At 38.0% G+C, this 14527-nt stretch overlaps 1 protein-coding gene across 1 annotated transcript in view; it reads left to right on the top strand.

The window, feature by feature from the left end:
* LOC124406401 (glutamate receptor ionotropic, NMDA 2B-like) overlaps positions 1–14527 on the top strand; it is a 491146-nt gene that overhangs the window by 90811 nt on the left and 385808 nt on the right. The window lies entirely within an intron of this gene.

The raw sequence follows: 14527 nt of genomic DNA, 5'->3' as shown, positions 1-14527 counted from the left end.
AAAATGATCGTGCAATCCGATGATCGTTTCCGGGTCCACGAAATTCTACCCCGGGACCAGAGTTGTGAATTACGCACAACACTGCATGATGTAAAATAGATAATTGCTTCATTACAAGTACAAAAAGTAACGTGTATTGGATGAATGGTACATGACATGAAATGACCATTGTAAATGGTCGACATTGGTTACGCTTTCGTTTACATAGGATCGCTTTTCAACGTGTGCACATGCAGGAAAGACCACGAGCAGGTTGTCGACCACCTTTGTCTTTTTTTTCTTTTTTTTTTTAATTTTTAATTTTTTTTCTTTTTTTTTAGGCTCAACGAAGAAGCTAATCGCCACAATTTTTAACGTACAGACATAAAATTGGGTTCACCATTTGGTCGTCAGTTATATGCTTCGGTTTCGCCTTCCGGTCATCTATTTCGAACCAATCATCTCCAAATCTGGCAATCGCAGTGTAATGCCCTGTCGACCTCACGTTACGGCTCCCATAATAATTTACGATGCCCGCCAAAGTGTACGTCGATTCACTCAGAATCATACTGCACGGAAATGTTTTAATGCTTACTCTGATGTCCACATCTCATATGCATTCGATGAACAAATGAGAGCGGTATTTTATACTTACTTCAACTTGGCCACCACAATTTGAACACAATTCTCTACTCTCCACGGCATTGTTAAGGTTGACAGCGTCAGCTAGTTTCCTGTACCCGTGATCACTAACCGTATCAAAATCTAATGAAACCAATATTTGGCTCCTAGTTACGATTTTTTCACATTGGACGCATTTTTTACGTAGGTCGTTACTGAACTCCTTTTTGAAGATCCATTCGCACAGATTACATGCGTTAGAATCGACGATGACGGTAATTACTCTTCGCGTATTTCCTTTAAAAACAAAGCACGAAACTCCAGATAATAGACGTGCTCGCTCGGTGTAAACTTGTTTGCATCCTCCCTTTTTCACAAAAAACTTTACAAAATTGAAAGCATCCGAAGAAATGGTTTGAATTTCCTCGTTGAAGGTGTCATGGATACATGCGGCGGCCAGCAATTGGACAATACTGTCGAATCCGTAAGTATTATTCACAACAATTCTTTGGTCTTTATTTTTAATCGACTCCAAAATATTTCCATTCAGCAGAACACTGATACCAATCTTTTATCTTTTACACGATGTTGCCACCCTGAATTCAGGATGTGCATCCAAGTATGTTCGCTTGATTTTTTTGGGTCCATTTTTATTGCGCCAATTGTGCTCGAGTGTTAATTCGTCGATGCTTCGATCGACGATTCTACGCCACTTTCTGTACCGCAAGTTTCGCCAGGTTCTGATATCATTTCCGATTTGATCAGTTCGGAGTCAGATAACGTTAGCTCGTTCATATCTTCCACGGTCTCTACACTATTGAACGTCTCAGAATTTTGAATATTCTGCAAATGAGAATCCGGCTGGCTGTTGTTATCGACAAAGGTTCTGTCAATATTCATGGAATCATTGGTGAATGGTCCAGCCATGGCAAGCTTGGCACGTCCGGAAAAAAACTTTAAATGGGTCGTAACAAATTTGTCAATCCGCATCGGGCGAATCGCGTTTCGCAGCAAGCGATGTTTTAAATCATTAAATTCACCCTCGACTGCAGACGAGGTGGCACTCGAAGTCCCAAAACCAAATATATTTATCATTACACCTGAGAACAGAGGAAAGTAATGCACGAGTGATTTGATGCGTCGCCCTATAGACGGTGAATAGTACGGATCAACATCATCCCCTTTTTATGTTAACTCCGCACTTTCAGCTTCTTCTAAGGCTTCATTGCCAAACGTAGTTGCCCATGTGACTATTTCGGATTTGCATTCGTCCGTGCCAACCTTGTCATCGTTATCACAATCAAGTGTTTCAGCCTCCTGCTCATTTGGCATAGCAGATTGTTCGGTTTCCACTATCTTCATTGTGTCGAAATCTCCCCTTGTTATGCGGTGCAGTTACTGAAATGCTACCTCAGCTAAACAGGGATTGCTGTTATCGTGCTTACCGTACGTTTGACTGATAGAAACTATGATAACAGCTTTCACAGTTTCTTGAAACTCGTCAAAGTCCCTAATTTTATTTAGAAATGCCATTACCATAATCCAAAACTTGCACGCGAGAGGATGAAGAGTTTTGAGCTCTTTCCACTGTAAAACGTGGCCTAGAAATTTTTGTGACGGCCCTGCGGGGACCGAGAGCGCTGCGATCGCAAGTACATGGAGAGGGGCGAAGTGAGAGCAGTTCGATGCCGGCCTTATGAGAGGCAACATCTCTGCGCCAAACATTTTCAATTTCTTTATAACTATATCGTTCCCTTTTTCTTATCTTAAAATAAACGTTCACGTTCATTTACCCAGTGTACAATTCATTATCCTGACAATTCATATCCTAAACCACCTACAAATCATGTGAATGTAATGAGATACATCCAAGCGTAGAAAACACGATGGCAGTGCATTTGACGAGCCAATCAAACACCTGAAACATCACGACAAGTAATCTTTGAAGTCCCGACACTCTCCAACGCCCTTAGAATCGCACTCATCAATGCCTTGTCGAAATCGCAAACGACTTGTTTCGGTAATGGAAATTTTGTAGTGTGTTTACTGCCAATTCGTATAATTTCATTGAGCCAATTGTATATCGAATTTGTGTTTTGAGATCAGTATTTGAAAAACAGGCAGTTTTGCACGAGGAGTTTCTGTGACGATTTCGTAAAGGTGAATATGCGAACAAAGTTCTCCAGTCGGTTTCTTTAGTTTTTTCACGTACAAACCAGTGCCGCCTAAACAAACGAATTGCGAGTACTCTATAAATACAGCGATTTGTTCCTGCGTCCAATAATGGACGTAAAACCGATCCAAGCCAATCGAGTGGATTTCTCCCGCGTGACGTTCGTATTTCATGGTTCTTAGATTCTCGATCGGATCAATTCCAGTCACACCAAGAATTGCATTGTGACGCTCTTGTTTTGCCTTCCGTAGAACTGAATTTTTCGGCAAATGCGGAGGCTCAGGGTCCCCCAGTTTCATCAATTTATCCGACTCGTTTCGCCGCCAGATACACGGTAGAATATTGGGAACGAAAAAAGAATGACCTGCTCGCTGGTAGTGATAGTTCGAACTAAAAAGTGCGGGATTGGTGGCTCATATTCCAATAAGCCTGTTAGATGTTCAGTTAATCCAATCTTATCAAGTTATAAAATGATGGATCCTGATAAAGGCATGAGGTTTTCTTCGAATACAAACAAAAGCAATACATACTGCTGTGTATTCGGATGTGAAAGTCATTCATCAAAAAACGCGGGTATTAGTTTTCATTCGTTTCCTACAACCGGATTGAGATTCGTTGATGTTAAGAGCAAACTAGAACTAATTGAAAAACTTGATCAGAGAAAAGCTTGAGAAATTGCATTAAAAATGGCAAAACCAGTATCTAAATATATGAGAGTATGCTCCTTACATTTCCAAAAAGAAGATTATTTGTTACCTGGTAAGTAAGAAATGATAGGTTACGTTATTTTTAATCACAATACAATTTTTATCGTACATTTTCATATTTTTGTAGATTCGGACGCACAAAAAAGATTTTTGAAAAAATGTGCCATACCCTCGTGCAATTTGCCGAAATGTTCGGTAGAAACGCTCAAACAACAAAAAATTCTTGATGCTGAGAAAAATAACAACGAAAGACGTGCAAGAAGATTAGGTAGAGATGTGGTGAGAGCGCAGAAATTGGTAGAAAAAACGATTGATAATGCTGATAGCTGTAGATGTAAAGAATCTGAAGCAGATGAAGTAGCACCATCAGTTAATAGTGAAGAGGATCCATTGAACGAGTTCTGTCAATCTTAATGCGATATTGGTATTCAAGTCTGCAGTCAAGATTTTTCCCCTAATTTTTGTGCTTTAATCAAAAATGACTCTCATTTAAGTACATTGACAGGTATACCAAGTTTTTGATTGCTAGATAGTATCGTCAACATTGTAAGCAGGCATCTGAAAGAGGGTTCAAATACTAAGCTGGGATTACAAGAGGCAATTGTGATGACGTTCATGAAATTTAAACAAAATCTGTCCTATGCAGTGTTGGCAATTCTTTTTCAGTGCTACACCGCACAAAACTGTAGCAAAGTAATAATACGGATGTTGAAAACCAAAAGGTGTGTGTAAAAAAAAAAAAAAAAAAGGGGGGGAAAGGAGAAATTGGTCAATTATCGAAAAATGTATTACGGGCAAGAGTACGATTTCCGGGGCGACACGATTTGACGACTTATTCTCGTGTATTTTGACGAAAAAAATCGAAAATCAGGAATAAAATTTTTCGATATCTCGCTTAGTTTTCGAGATATCGATATATATCGATTTTTTTTTTTTTTCAAATATCTCGACAAATATGGAAATTTCGAAAAAATGATAAGAAACACTTTTTGTAGGAAATTAAATTTTCTATAAAAAAGGTCCTATGCAAATTTTTGATAACTACATATTTTGTAAAAAAAAAAAAATGCGTGTTATTCCGATCAGCTAACCATGGTTAACACACAACCAGATCATTCTCAATATATATATATAGCCGGTTAGGAAGGGTTCGGCTCCCCGAAACCACAACACACACAAGGGTACGAACAACGCAAAAGGTGGTCGCGGCACCCGGAAGGTTGGAATGAGTTCGGCTTCCGGATTCTACGGCGGCCGAGAGGTTAGGAAGGGTTCGGCTCCCCGAAACCACAACACACACGGGGGTACGAACAACGCGAAAGGTGGTCGCGGCACCCGGAAGGTTGGAATAAGTTCGGCTTCCGGATTCTACGGCGGCCGAGAGGTTAGGAAGGGTTCGCTGACCGAACACTCGCCCGCCGTCGATCACACACATGTTTTTTTTTTTAAACAAAATATGCATTTATGAAAAATTTGCATAGGACCTTTCTTATAGGAAATTTAATTTCCTACAAAAAGTGTTTCTCATCATTTTTTCGAAATTTCCATATTTATCGAGATATTTCAACAACAAAAAATAATCGATATATATCGATATCTCGAAAACTAAGCGAGATATCGAAAAATTTTATTCTTGATTTTCGATTTTTTTCGTCAAAATACACGAGAATCAGTCGTCAAATCGTGTCGCCCCGGAAATCGTACTCTTGCCAGTCTCGACGACAGAAATTCCGAGCACGTTATGTTTATATTATTCTTGAGTTGCTTGATTCTTTAATTCAATTACTTTCAGTTTACATCATGATGAATTTAGTTACGATACCAAATTATTGTGTTCAGTTCATAAGTCGAAATGTAACGTAATTAAATGTAAAATATTGTAAGCGAATTATCAAAATGCCACATGAAATAGTTATGGCAAAAATGCATTGTGAAGATTGAAACACCAACGATTGTAAACACGAAAGGCGACTTGTTTGATTCCTCGGGAGACGGCGAAATAAACACCATTGAGGTGGATTTGAATATTGTTGCCGATTCAAACGACCGCACTGGTTAAACGTTTCTCTCGCGGTTCGACGCTCGCCCACGAACATATTCGAGCACGTGATACGTGTCGTCGTGTATGTAACGCCAATTCAGCCTTAGGGAGTCTCTCCTTAAGGGCTATAGACCTCCCGGGAAATTCATTTTTCTCAAGTCCATGCAGGTCACCCAAAACGGCACGACGAGGTCGCGAGACCAAGTCGGGGCCGATTGGCGGGCGAGCGAAAGAGCGAGCGAGAGAGAATAGGAGAGGGCGCTAGTGGCGCGTTGGCCTGAATCAGAATAAGTCCCCTAGGCAAATGGCGCTGCGGTAGATGAGAGGTTGATGAGCCTAAGGCGCGCGTTTAGAAATCAGATTCGATCCGACCACGAGCTGAACAAGTCGCCTTTCGCCAGCTGGTAAAAGTGTACAATTCTTATTGTGCTCAACTAATAAAAGTGTCGACCAACTATACAGCGTGTCGAAGATTATTCTTATCGTCTCACCCTTAACAACGGATGATTAATATTCTGAGTGCTTGTCTGCAGGCAGCAATCCCTTGGCCCTCTCGAGATGAGATTTTAAAAAACTTTCCGATTTGCTTTCATGATTTTGCGAATGTTCGTGTTGTATTAGATTGTACCGAAATCAATATTGAAAAATCGAAGAATTTGTGCGGTCAAATAACAACCTATTCACATTACAAGGGAACGAACACTGTTAAATTCATGACAGGTGTAACTCCAGGTGGCTTCATTAGTTTTGTGAGTAAATCATATGGTGGACGAACGTCAGATAAAGCAATATTCGAACAGAGTGGCATGATGCAAATGTTAGAGAAAAATGATGCAGTGATGGTAGACAAAGAATTTTTAATTGACGAGATTTGCCTAGAAAATGGCATAATATTAATAAGGTCTCCGTTTCTAAAAGATAAAAAGCAGCTAACAAAGACAGAAGCACTCTTGACTGGTCGTATTGCGCGAGCAAGAGTTCACATTGAAAGAGCTAACCAGAGGCTAAAAGCATTCAAAATTTTAGGTGATAGGCTGCCAGCACGATTAAGGTGCATATAAAAACCCGTTGTACACCTCGAAAACGCGGGGATGCGAAATTCCCATACCGCTCAAGCGATCAGAGTGAAACTTAGGCAGTTAATGCCGTATTTTGGCAAAAAGTGGAGCGTCTTTTGACTTTTTCAGAATTTTGAAAAAAAATTGACAGATTAGTTACCACTCACAGAAATTGGCCAAAGGGCATAGCCGAATAAGCATGCCAAAAGTGCCCTTTCACCAAATGGATTCTTTTGACGACCAACTGTTTCCTCTTGGTAAATGACTGACCCATATCAAATTTTAGCTTTCTACCTCCATTGTGTTCCAAGTTATCGCAAAAAACGTGATTTTAAGCCGTTTTGCGATAACTCCGCTATTTCTACTCGAAAGATTCTAAGAAAAAAATCACAAATCCAGCAGACATTCGTACACATATTGAAGATTTTTTTCAGCTTTTTCAGTATCAACTTGGATCTTACAAAAATTTTTGAACATTTCGATCGCTGGTTTCCGGTAGATTTTGGAAAGGTACCATCTTGTTCTTATCACAGTATGAACATCTGCATTTATGTGATTTTTTGTAATTTTTTCAGATTTTTACGTTCGGTGCGTCATTGTCAAAAAAAATCAAAAACTGACATTCTCAACTATTTTATGGGCACGACTTCAAGATAAGGGCACAGCTAGATAGGTCGGTCAGAAGTGCCTTTTCACCACACGATTCGCGGACTAAATTTCGTTCCGAAGCAAGTGAAATACATATTTTCACATGTAAGTTGATGACTCCCTCTTCTCAATTTTTTTTCGATGCGACACCTATCATTAGAAAAAAACGGCCAGAATAAAAATGTTTCTGTTTGTGGAAAACGTGAATGAGTGAATGGAATTGTGAATACGTGTTTCACTAATTTTACAGAGCCACACTATGCAGAACGGCATAGCACATGCCCCTCGAGGGCGATAGCCATGATTTTCTAGAGGAAAATTGGTCAAAGTGTAGCTCCTCCAGATGGCATGTCGAACGCCATCATGGCTATCGCCCTCTAGGGGCATGTGCTATGCCGATTTGCATAGTGTGGTTTTGTAGAATTAGTGAATCACGTATTCACAATTCCATTCACTCATTCACGTTTTTCACAAACAGGAACATTTTTATTCTGTCCGATTTTTTCTAGTGATAGGTGTCGCATCGAAAAAAAATTGAGAAGAGGGGGTCATCAACTTATATGTGAAAATATGTATTTCACTTGCTTCAGAACGAAATTCAGTCCGCGAATCGTGTGATGAAAAGGCACTTTCGACCGGCCTATCTAGCTGTGCCCTTATCTTGAAGTCGTGCCCATAAAATAGTTAAGAATGTCAGTTTTTGACTTTTTTGACAATGACGCATCAATCGTAAAAATCTGAAAAAATTACGAAAAATCACATAAATGCAGATGTTCATACTGTGATAAGAAGAAGGTGGTACCTTTTCAAAATCCACCGGAAACCAGCGATCTAAATGTGCAAAAATTTTTGTAAGATTAAGGTTGATACTGAAAAATCTAAAAAAATCCCTAATATGTGTATAAACATCTGCTGAATTTGTAATTTTTTCTAGAATTTTTCGAGTAGAAATAGTGGATCGCAAAACGGCTTGAAATCACATTTTTTGCGATAACTTCGAACAAAATGGAGGTAGAAAGCTAAAATTTGGTATGGGTCAGTCATTTACCAAAAAGAAACAGTTGGTCATCGAAAGAATCCATTTGGTGAAAAGGCACTTTTGGCATGCTTATTCGGCTATGCCCTTTTCATAGTTACACTGAATTGATCGAATTATCCGGTATGATGCCACTCGGCGGTGATGAAACACACATTTTGAGCCCAGTTCCATGAGATTTGATGGTGAATTAACGAAATGGCAGCTAATCTGGTTTTCGATTACGAAGAACACCGAAATCTCATTTTGGCGACATTTGTTACCGACCTTTCATGCATGCCGGTAATTTATTACCGATATTACACGCATACATTACCGGCATGCGCGTAATATCGGTAACAAATGTCGCCAAAATGAGATTTCGGTGTATTTCGTAATCGAAAACCATATCAGCTACCATTTCGTCATTTCACCATCAATTCTCATGGAACTGGGCTCAAAATGTGTCTTTCATCACCGCCGAGTGGCATCATACCGGATAGTTCGATCAATTCAGTGTAACTGTGAAAATTTGGCCAATTTCTGTGGGTGGTAAGTAATCTGTAAATTTTTCTTCGAAATTTTGAAAAAGTAAAAAGACACTCCACTTTTTGCCAAAATAAGGCATTAACTACCCAAGTTTCACTCTGATCGCTTAAGCGGTATAAGAGTTTTGCATCCCCGCGTTTTCGAGGTGTACAACGGGTCTTTATATGCACCTTAATACCTCATTCGGAAGAAATTTTCACAATCATTTGCGCGATAGTAAACTTGACTGCATCAATTTTAAAGGATGACAAATTCAACTAATGATTGCATTTATCAGTATTTTCTATCTGATATAACAAGTACAGTCTAGCGGTAGGAAATACATTTTTAAAATATTTCATAAAACGTCACATTGTATTCAAATTATTCTTATTGTAGAATTTGTACATGTATGTGCATTAAAAAATATAAAACAGAATTAATACTGTAATCGCATTACATTTTCTCTTGCATGCAAACTTTATGTGTCATGTCAGAGAAATAAACACATTTTACCGTATGAAGTAGATCTCTGACATATTCGGGATAAAAATTTACTAGGACCGTTACAAAGGTATTATCGAAAGACGCGTATATAACTAAAATAGTCTGCTTGATATTCAAAACAGCCATGCGTATTTGAATTTGTGCACAGTACGAATGTTTTTTTTTCAAGGTAATGTTGTTTTCTGTATCGATTTTTATCCATTTGATTTTTTTCACAGCTTCGTTTACAGAATTTGTTTTTCCGTCAAATGGACACTTTATCTCAATTAATTTGTATGGTTTGCCATCTGTAAAAACTACGCCATCTGGTGAATAACCCAACCAAGGATTTTGAGTTGAGATGATTAGGCCGCATCCAAATACTTTCATATTCATTTTCAATTCGTATGCACTTCTTGCTTTTGGCTCATTTGTGCGTAATTCACAACTCTGGTCCCCGGGTAGAATTTCGTAGACCCGGGAACGATCATCGGATTGCACGATCATTTTTCTCAAAAACAAGGTTTCCAATATAAAAAAAGTTTTCGCTCATTTCCCTGCCAAATTTTGGTTTCAGAATCCTACGACTTTGAAGCAATGCAGAGCAAAATTTCACCTATCCAAAATTATTTTTGGAAATTCTCATGTAAAAAAATGGGGTCCAAGCTCCCAGTCGAATTTTGGTTTTCGTTTAAACACTATTCATTTGACAGCATTGTTGTTCTGGAGCAATGTTTGGAACGACTAGAGCAACCCGGAGCAGTCGCGAAAAATTTGATTTTTGAACGGAGGAGTTCTGGAATACCTCGCTTATATAGTGCATCTCATACATTTTTGGATTTCCTGAATTTGTGTATATGAAGCAAGTTCTATTGCATTCTAATGGTCCTTTATGATCAAATTGATAACTGGATTTTCATAATTGGTACGTTTCGAAGTTTTCTTCCATTTATCCTGTTGTTATTATTTTACTGGTATTATTTATTATTCACTTATTGTTGTGAATAATAGGTATGACTTACTGAAGAAGACGTGCATCGCGAAGAGCGATCGCCTCTGTAACCTTCTATCAGTTTCTGTGGCATTCGATTAGATTCCAGAGTATCCTGCCTGTTCTAGATGCTTCTATAAGTTTCTATGTGTTTCAATTATCTTATTAATTTACAAGAACGTTCCAGACTTATATGGTGGACACATTTTCAATATGTGGTGCTTTACGTACACGTCAAAGTTTGTTATTTAACCGTTGCTTCTAATTAATTTGACGGAAGAATTATTCCGTGCACCTTTGTAATCCAATCAGTGTTATTGGCCTGCATTATTTTTCAAATTTTATCTCTTCAGTATTGATATTTTATTTCTTACTCTCTTGATATTCAATTCAGATGAATAGTATTCCAAGTCTTGAATCAGATTCTAGGGATTAATTTTTATAGGTGAACTGAAGCAATCTCAATCTAAAAATGTTGGATAACTTCAGTTGAAAATGTCTTGAAAGTCAATATCAATTGACGGTATTATCTGACTAGGTAGTTGCAGCTATCATCCGTGGTTAAGTCTCATTCAACCTCAGCAACGCCTGAAGAATGCAATCACTTACTAGTACACGTTACAAATGATCACTTGGTTTATAATAGAATTCACTTGTCGGCTTACTTTTTTATCATGAATCTCTATCATGGAGTTATCCTGTAACTTATCGATAGCTCGAAATCAGATTCAATTTTATATACTTAAAATGGTCCTTCGCCGATACTCAAAGTTTATGAATCTTCATTATATTTCTGCATCCCATGTTAGCACTGTCAGAAACAAAAAATATCATCCTGAGATTGGAAATGGAACTCGCAACATGAAAGCTATCTAGTGGTACAAGTTGAAAACAAAGAATTTTATAATGGTTTCTGCGACAGAGGGATTCTTTCCAGATACTCATGTTACTAGATAATGTTGGGACCACTATGAAGAAGATGTATTGGATTAAGGTTTAAGTCGGTTGTTTTTAAATATTAATAAGTAGGAGATTATTTGGGAAAATATTTTCATAAACTTCATTGAAAATTAGATATACATTCAGTTCAAAGGTAAAGGGGGACAATCTTGAATCCGATAAGTCAATATCCTCATAATAAGGTTTTGAACATTACTCTGTATGGAATGGCTATCCTTAAAGTTTATTGTCACAATAGTTCAGTCATATTTGATTTATTTCAATCAGAGTGTCACACTGAGGTACATTTTGGAAATGTTGATTCCCAACTTGTGTCACAGAATGTTCCTGAGTTTTACTCTTCTGGTTAGGTTTTCTTCGTTTCGAACTGCACCAACACGAAATTCAGAAATTATTCAAATAAATCAAATATGACTGAATTTTTTGTTCTAGTATTAGGTCCCCTTTATTCATTGAATCGAACATTGTTAAAAATTGGTAAAATGCACTGCGATAATTATTGGGAATTTTCTATAGTTGTAACAACAATTTATCGGTCAGAACGAATAAATTCACTATTTACCATGGGAAATTTTATTGCACCAAATTCGAGAAAAAAAGAGATTCACAGTTCTGTCACTGTTAGCAAGATATTCATATTTTTTTAACAATCGGTTTGATGTCTCATTTTCAAAAATCATAAAATCTAATGTTACCTGCTGTAATTACTAGAGAGTAAGAAAGTTACTTAGAAGTTACGTTTCGCGGAGTTTTGTTTCGTTGGGGAAGGCCAGTTACGGATCCAAAAAAAAACTCATTTTGTGTTTTTTCGACGTTTCAACAGGGCCCTACCTGTCATCTTCAGGCTACAATTTATTGAAAAAGAAAAGACAAACAAATACATAAACATGTGTAACAACACTATTTTGTTAGATAGTGTCTGAGCGGCGTGCGTTAACGATTACATTTGACGGTTAGTCACATGTGTGACTCTTGATATACTAGTTGAGAAGAATTGATACGATTAAGTACATTTAAATGAAGTTTTAGCGCAGATTTACTCGTATTGCTAACGTTAATGTTTATATCAAAAATTAAATTAACTAATAGCTTACATTATATGAGTGTCCTTCATGTTGAGGTGTGCATCTTGCAACGGTTGCGGAGGAAGTGAATTCAAATCTCGAAAAACCAAGATAGATGATATGCTAAGTGTGTATGACTACGGTGGTATTAATTATAGATCTGTGACTGATTTAAGTATGTGGCGCGAAAATTTGAATTCAATGAACCCATGTTTACAGAATATTAGAGTATAAAGGGCTGAGGTGCTGAATGTCAGTGCGTTTGATAACTGTGTCATTTTTTGAAATGTGAAACAGAAAACTCGAAACATAAACGAGTGGACAAATATTTCAACAGCATAAAATAGAATTCTCAGGATAGTAACAATGATAACATTAAAGGTTAGATACCTGACGTAAACGGTCTATCACAAGGCATAGAGCGTTACCTTGCCAAACATGAAATTGAAGTAGTTTTTAGAGTCTCTCACACAACCAATAGTATTTTTAACAATCTCAAATCCAAAACGTCAACTCTTGAACAAATTAACACAGTATACAAAATAAATTGTTCCAACTGTTCTAAGTGCTACATTGGACAAACATCTCAACATTTAAAAAAAAGAATTAAGAATCACAAATATGATATAAAATCACGTGATCCGGAAAAGTTAGCTCTAGCTTTCCATATACTCACTCGAGGTCATGGTTTTGAATTTGATGGAGTGAAGATCACAGATAAGGAGGATAATTGGCACAAACACCTTATTAAAGAAATGATTCACATTTAAAAAAATGACACAGTCAACAAACGCACTGACATTCAGCACCTCAGCCATTTATACTCTGAATTCAATGAACCCAAGTTTACAGAATATTAGAGTATAAATGGCTGAGGTGCTGAATGTCAGTGCGTTTGTTAACTGTGTCAGTTTTTGAAATGTGAATTATTTCTTTAATAAAGCGTTTGTGCCAATTATCCTTATAAGATGGAAAACTCATCCTCAATTCACAATCTAACCCCTGTGGGAATTTAAATCCAGATATTTGCAATAATTAATACGCCGTTCTCTACGATATGTATGTCAAGTTTCAAACATCTTATCACAACAAGAAACCCGAACTTTGCTAACGAAAAGTGAATTTATCAAAACCCGCTCCCTGATCGTTATCGATCGTGTAAAACTAAATGAATCGTTGAAAACTGGACCGGTGGAAATTTGATTGGAATATGAAGCTGGCATGGAATTTCCTGAAAAAACTGCAGCGTCTTGCATGATGTTGCATCGACATTATCAAGAACGGTCTAATCAGTGGTACGATAGGAAACTTAGTATTGTGAGAGAAAAGAGCGGTTGATGGCGTGAGTGAGTGAGTGGGAATGAGGAGAGAGAGAGCGGCAAGAGTCAGTCGGCCTCCGCCAATCGAATAAAGAGCATCTTATGTGAAGTTACTTTGGATACATTAAACAAATAATAAAAAAACATCATTTACTCTTTCCCTATCCGAACGTTAGTGATCCTGACAAATCCTTACAATTTTCAGCAGTGGGATTAATGAGAAATTCGTGTTATTACAGCGAAAAAAAAAGAGAAGTTCGAAGTGGCGTGGCGGCGTGGCTTAGTGTGAAATAAATTTACACATTACGTCCTTGGGTTGATTGCCATAACGTCGAGTTTATGTGATTATGTACAACTTAGTGTTGTAATATCAAAGCGTTGTACGCGAGGAGAGGATTAATAATTGTACAAACGACGTGCTGTGTTAAAACCAAGCGAGCTTGAGTGCCTGCGTCACGCCTTATCCTTTACCCTCGTGCCGTTGCGCCGCCTGACGAAAAGACTACTCAACATCTCCCTTCATTTATTGAACAAATAAGAAATGAAGGACGGACGGGTTATCGGTTACAAACAACAAGTACACTCGAATCTCGGTGATTTGTATCTCTTCAAACTACATGCTTATATTACTATCACAAAAGTTTTGTCCTATCATTATACATAGTCTCTGAGCCACCCTGGTCTCGGTCTCTCTCTCTGAGGACGCCTACGCGCAAGACTCCGTTCTGCTACGATGTTTGCGTTGTCTACCGGAGGAACTATGCCGGCCAGGTTTTCATCCTGTCTTTCAGCTTCGAGATCTGCGGCCTGTTCGTTTTCATCATCGAGAGCCGGGGCATCTGCTAAGCCTGATCCTGCGAACGGTACCCTTCGCGGTTTGTATTACGTACGACCTGGGCTTCGACGATAGCTTTAGCACTCTTCCCTTTACTCTAAG

The sequence above is a fragment of the Diprion similis genome, chromosome 5 (assembly GCF_021155765.1).
Source record: "Diprion similis isolate iyDipSimi1 chromosome 5, iyDipSimi1.1, whole genome shotgun sequence".
NCBI classification, from domain to species: Eukaryota; Metazoa; Arthropoda; class Insecta; order Hymenoptera; family Diprionidae; genus Diprion; species Diprion similis.
This window is presented reverse-complemented; position numbering and strand designations above follow the sequence as displayed.